This window comes from Phoenix dactylifera, chromosome 15 (assembly GCF_051530095.1).
Source record: "Phoenix dactylifera cultivar Ajwa chromosome 15, Ajwa_hap1_PhDact_Kaust_v1.1, whole genome shotgun sequence".
NCBI lineage: Eukaryota > Viridiplantae > Streptophyta > Magnoliopsida > Arecales > Arecaceae > Phoenix > Phoenix dactylifera.
In genome coordinates, this window is record NC_143204.1 from 2,986,500 (window position 1) to 2,992,141 (window position 5,642).

Sequence of the window (5,642 nt, forward strand, 5' to 3'; positions counted from 1 at the left end):
CAAATTAAATTAAAATCAAATTAGACATTGGCCTTAGGGTTTTCGAGCTCAATTAGGCTCTTGGAAAGAAGCGGCTGAAAGCCACTCCAGTGAGGATTTAGTAATTGGTGATGTCTAGGAAAGTTTTACAACAGTGAGAACTGTTACGGGTATTGTGGTATCGGTGTATCCCTTCTGGCACCACCACACACCTCGGGACTTTCCTGGTCACTGGTTACTGGATCGCTTAACTGGTAAGCTCAAGCTTAATCTGAAAGGGAGATTAGGAGCTGTCTAATCTAGAGAGAATTTCAGGATTTTTTTTAACCTGAAAAGTCTCTGTGCAACTAGATTTAAGAAGCTACTAAACCTCACTTAGTTCTAAGACTAATAGGGTCAAATTGTTGTGTGGTGTTGATTGTGGTCATCTGTGTCTAGCCCTTCTCTTCTCTTAGGATTTCGTTAATTTTAGGAGTCGAGTCTAATTAAGTTGTGATAATGTATGCATGGTAGAAGGTCATTAAGGGATAAGTTAACCCCATTTGATCCTGAGATTGACAGAACTTTTCATCATAACCTGCGAACTGTATACCAACCGTCGATCTCTACAATGGGTGAACATATTAGAACCCTGAATGAATTATTCGCTCCTGCATCCGCTAGTCCACCTACATGTATAGTATTGCCAATAAATAATGCAGCCCAATTTGAAATTCGGGCTGCAACAATAAACATGTTACCCAAGTTTCATGGGTTCGAGAGTGAACAACCCTATATTCATCTAAACAAGTTTTTGACAATCTGTCAAATATTTAGAAATCAAAACTTAGATGAAGAGGGTATTAAATTAAGATTGTTTCCCATTACTTTAGAAGATCGTGCTGCTGCATGGCTGTATTCCCTTGCTTCAAATTCCATCACATCATGGGAACAGTTGTCTAGGAAGTTCATGGCTAAGTTCTATCCCATGGTAAAAACTGAAAAAATTAAGGATGCCATCAGAACTTTTAGAGAAAAATATGAGGAGGAATTTTTCCAACTTTGGGAAAGATTCCATGATCTGTTAGTCAAGTGCCCGCACCATGGGCTTGACAAGGCTGATCTAGTACATTTCTTTTATAAAGGACTAACTCCGGCACATAGAAACATGATTGAGTCCATGCACAAGGGTAGGTTCATGAACCAAACCCCGGATCAAGCCTATGAATTTCTTGTTGACTTAGCCGAGAACGCCCAAAATTGGAGTAGCTATGGTGAGGAAGTAAATAGAGATGAGTTCGGGTCTAGAAAACCAGATAATTATGAAATGAAAACAGACCCAGAACTCAAAAATGTTATGTCCAACCTAGTGAATGGGATGAACAATTTAAGTAAAAAGTTTGATGCTTTTACTGTTTCCACTAGTTCGAGTTCATACAAAGAGTCAAATCCCATCATGAAAGTGGAACACGAGTCATATAGTTTGTGTGTCTTGTGTAACAGTCCGGAGCATCTAGTGGAGTGCTGCCCTAATCTGCCCATCATAAAGGTCGAGCAAGCAAATGCTCTAAATTCATATAGTGCCTTTAAGAAGCCCACTCCCAACTCGTTCAGCCCAGTTTACCACCCTGATAATAGGTTCCACCCAAATTTCTCATACAAGCAAAATGAACCTATTCAGCATCAAAGTGGTCCACCAGGTTTTCAAAACAACTTCCCCAGGATAGGTCCACCACAAATGAACCAACCTTTGGTTCCATCTGTACCTCCTTATAATGCCCCTATCCCACAGCAACCTTCACAATTAGAAACCATGATGGCTAATATGATGAAACAACAACAAGATTTTATCAAGCAACAACAACAGACCAATACAGCCCAAGCCCAGACTAACCAATTCCATGCGCAAGCAATTGCAAAACTTGAGGTTAGTCTGAGCCAAATAGCTAACTCTCTAGGGGATAGGAAGAAAGGTGAACTACCTAGTCAACCAGTGCCTAACCCTAGTAGACAACAAAATCAAGGTCAGATAGGTCAGCATCAAATCAATTCTAATGGAAATCCGACCTATGAAGTCCAAGCAATTACCACTTTAAGGTCTGGCAAGCAAGTGGACAATAAAGTCCAACTTCCTGAACACGAAAAGGAAAATAAAACTGAATCCGATAAGAACCCTATTCAGAAGAGGGGTCAAGAACAGGACAAATCGGAAAAAAGGGAAGAACCCATAAAAACATACAAACCCAAGGTTCCCTTTCCCAGTAGACTTCGGGACTCCAAGAAACAATCTAACTTTGATGAAATCATGGAAGTCTTTAAAACTGTTCAAATAAATATACCTTTTCTCGATGCCATAAGACAAATTCCCTCATATACAAAATTCTTGAAAGACCTCACCACGGTCAAAAGAAAAACCAGTATTCCTAGGCAAGCTGTTATGGCTGCACAAGCCTCATCTCTCATTCAACAACAGATTGCCCCGAAATTCAAAGACCCTGGTTGCCCAACTATTGAAATAAAAATAGAAGAGACGATCATCCAAAGAGCTCTATTAGATTTAGGAGCCAGTGTAAACCTACTTCCCTACTATGTGTACCAAAAATTAGGTTTGGGGGAATTAAAGCCTACAAATATTACTCTTTCCTTAGCAGATAGGACAGTGAAGTACCCCAAGGGGATTGTAGAGGATGTAATAGTGAAAGTAAATGAGTTTTACTATCCTGTGGACTTCGTTATCCTTGAGACTGAACCTGCAATACATCCAGACAGTCACACACCTATAATTTTAGGTAGACCTTTCTTAGCCACAGCAAATGCTGTGATCAACTGTCGAAATGGGATGCTGAAGTTATCTTTTGGCAACATGAAAGTCGAGCTTAATGTCTTCAACATAAGTAAACAACCACCAGACGACAAAGAAATCAATGAAGTTGACATGATTGAAAGTCGGATTCAGGAGACTTTCTTACAAACTTATAATAAGGACCCTTTAGAAGCTTACCTTGCCCATTCCGAGGAAGGGGTCAAGCATGCGCCTCTTAGTTCTGTTCCTCTTAGGAGCATAGATCGTCATCAGCCGACTGTTCTTCATCGGACTCTTCCAAAACTATTCTTAGATAATGGTTGAAAAAAAAGGAGATTTACATTTTGTCTCGCTGAAGACATAAAACTTAGCGCTCTTGGGAGGCAACCCAACATATAAATATCTTCTATAAAAAAAAAAAAATTACTAACATGCAGGTTTGGGGGATTTTGCCCCAACTTTCAATTTACCCACCCATATCAGGTACTTCTCCTCTGTCCTCTTACTGCTTTAAATTTTCTTTAACATTGAGGACAATGTTAGATTTAGGTTTGGGGGTATTTTTAAGCATTTGAAATTTTATAAAAATTAAAAAAAAGAGTTTTTATAAAAATTAAAAAAAAAGAGTTTTTAGGTAAAATTTTTGAAAAAAAAAATTTTACAACACACAAGGTATATAAAATCTAAGAGCCCAATGACTAGTTGGAAGTAGTGCAAAGTGAGTTCTTTTTATTAAGTTCCTTTTAGTGAGTTGTAAGCTAATTAGTGCTTTGAATTTCACAACACATCTGGCCTGCACTTTCTAAGGTATAGGTTCGACATTGTGTTGAGAATATGGTAGCAATCTCGAATCCTGATGAACCATCTTTTTCTGATCCAAAAAAAAGAAAAAAAAGAAAAAAAAAAGGATTTAGTCAGGTACATCGAAAAGGGCTACCTATTGTCAAAGGTCAGCGGACTTGTGATGAGGAACCCGAGCATAGGTCCGTAGGGGAGTCTTGATGCCCGACACCTCATGCCAACTGGTGTGAGAATTGTCGACTAATTGCTCGCTACATGGAGGAATCATCACAGGAGTAAAAGTGCACAATATATACATTATCATTTCTCTTTCAAAAAAAAAAAAAAAGAGAGAAGAAAAAAAAAATGAAAAACAAAAAAATGTATATTGACCTTAAAAAAGACAATAGTGTGAAAGCCGTCGTTGTAAAAATTCGAGTAAACTAGAATATTACATATAAAGCCCATGAGGTATTAAAGTAAACATCCACAGCTCTCGAAATCCTGCAGAAAAGATGATTTTGAATCAGCAAATAGGTCTTGTCCGACCAATTTTTGGAAACTACTAATATTAGCGATATTTTGGAGATCCAAAACCTTAGCTTGTGCATGGTCCAAACTTCACTGAGCACTCAAGTATAAATAAGTTTTACAACTCCCTAACGGAAAACTTAATGACTTCAACTTAAATTGCATACTAACCTAGAATTTGGGCTACTTAGTAATTAAAACCTTGTGTGCTTTTGAAATTCTTATCAGTTATTTACTTGAAATTAGACTTTCATTTCATAAACCAAATTTTATTTTGGAATTGAAGTTTGTGGGTAACTTCACTGCAAACCCTCACGAGACAACACTTGTCCACTAGGGTAACTTGGGGGTTTAACAGCTTGTTGCACGTGCTAAGTGCAATCGTAATGCTCTACGAAAGTGAGTATTTATCTTGGTTCATGTATATTTATATATATAATAAATAAAACTTTTGCACTCTCATTTTATCATTGTCGCACTAAATTGCTAGAGACTAGCAATAAGCTGGTTGGGGGGTGTGATGAGAGCACAAAAGTGCAATCGTCAGACTATTTTAATTAGTATTTTAGCTAATCATTAATAATAAAATTAACTAATTAACGTGGTATTTGTGTTTGAGTGCAGTAATCCAAGAAACCAATTAACATTAGGATTGAGCCCAATGCCCGGCAGCCCGAGCTCAAGTCATCTTCCAGGGCCTGCCTGACTTCATCCCACGATACAACACAACATCGCGAGCATCTCCGTGTCCGCATCCAATGATCCAGATCAGATCCCTCCCAGCAAGGAAAATCCCAGGAGCGGTCCCATGGCATCCCTTCCAAATCAACCGCGATCATTCCACATCAGATCCCCCTCCCAGCTAAGACAGATTTCCTTGCATCCGTGCCAGGCCATCTACATCTTCAGCGTCCCCACCGCGTGCCAGCCACCATACCAGCAGCGCCCAAATCCCAGCTCTTCCATGAATGGCTCCTCCCGACGATCACGCCTCCACGGATCTCGCGCCCGTCGATCGCAGCCAGCAATGATCCCGTGATCCCAGCGCCTCACAATCGCTGCCAGCCCGTCTCGCCTCCCATCTCCACGCTCCCATCCTTCCATGATCCAAAGAAGGAAACCCACGAATCACCACCCCCTCCACCGGATCCACGTTCTTCCCAGTCCCGTGATCAGCGATCCAACGCGTCTCCTCCCTTCCATTTCTTCCTCCCGCAGTGCCCCAGCCACGGATCACCATCCAGATCAGCTCCCTCCGCCTCATCCGCGTGCGATCGCCTCCTCCCAGCGTCCGGAGCCGCGTCCGAGCTCCGTGATCAACGTTCCCAGCTCGTCCCCAACGCGTCTCCAAGAGCTATAAGAAGGAGGGAAGAAGAAGAGAGAGGGGTGTGCTCGGTGGAGGCTAAGAACCAGGGAGGAGGGAGGCCATCGGCTTGGGAGAGAAGAGAGAAAGAAAAGAACTGGGGATGCTCTGTTCTTTTGGGAAGAAGAAAGAAAAAAAAAAAAGTATTTTATGTTGTTCCACCGTGGGAGAGGAAGGGAGATGTTTTCTTTCTTTTATTTTTGTTAT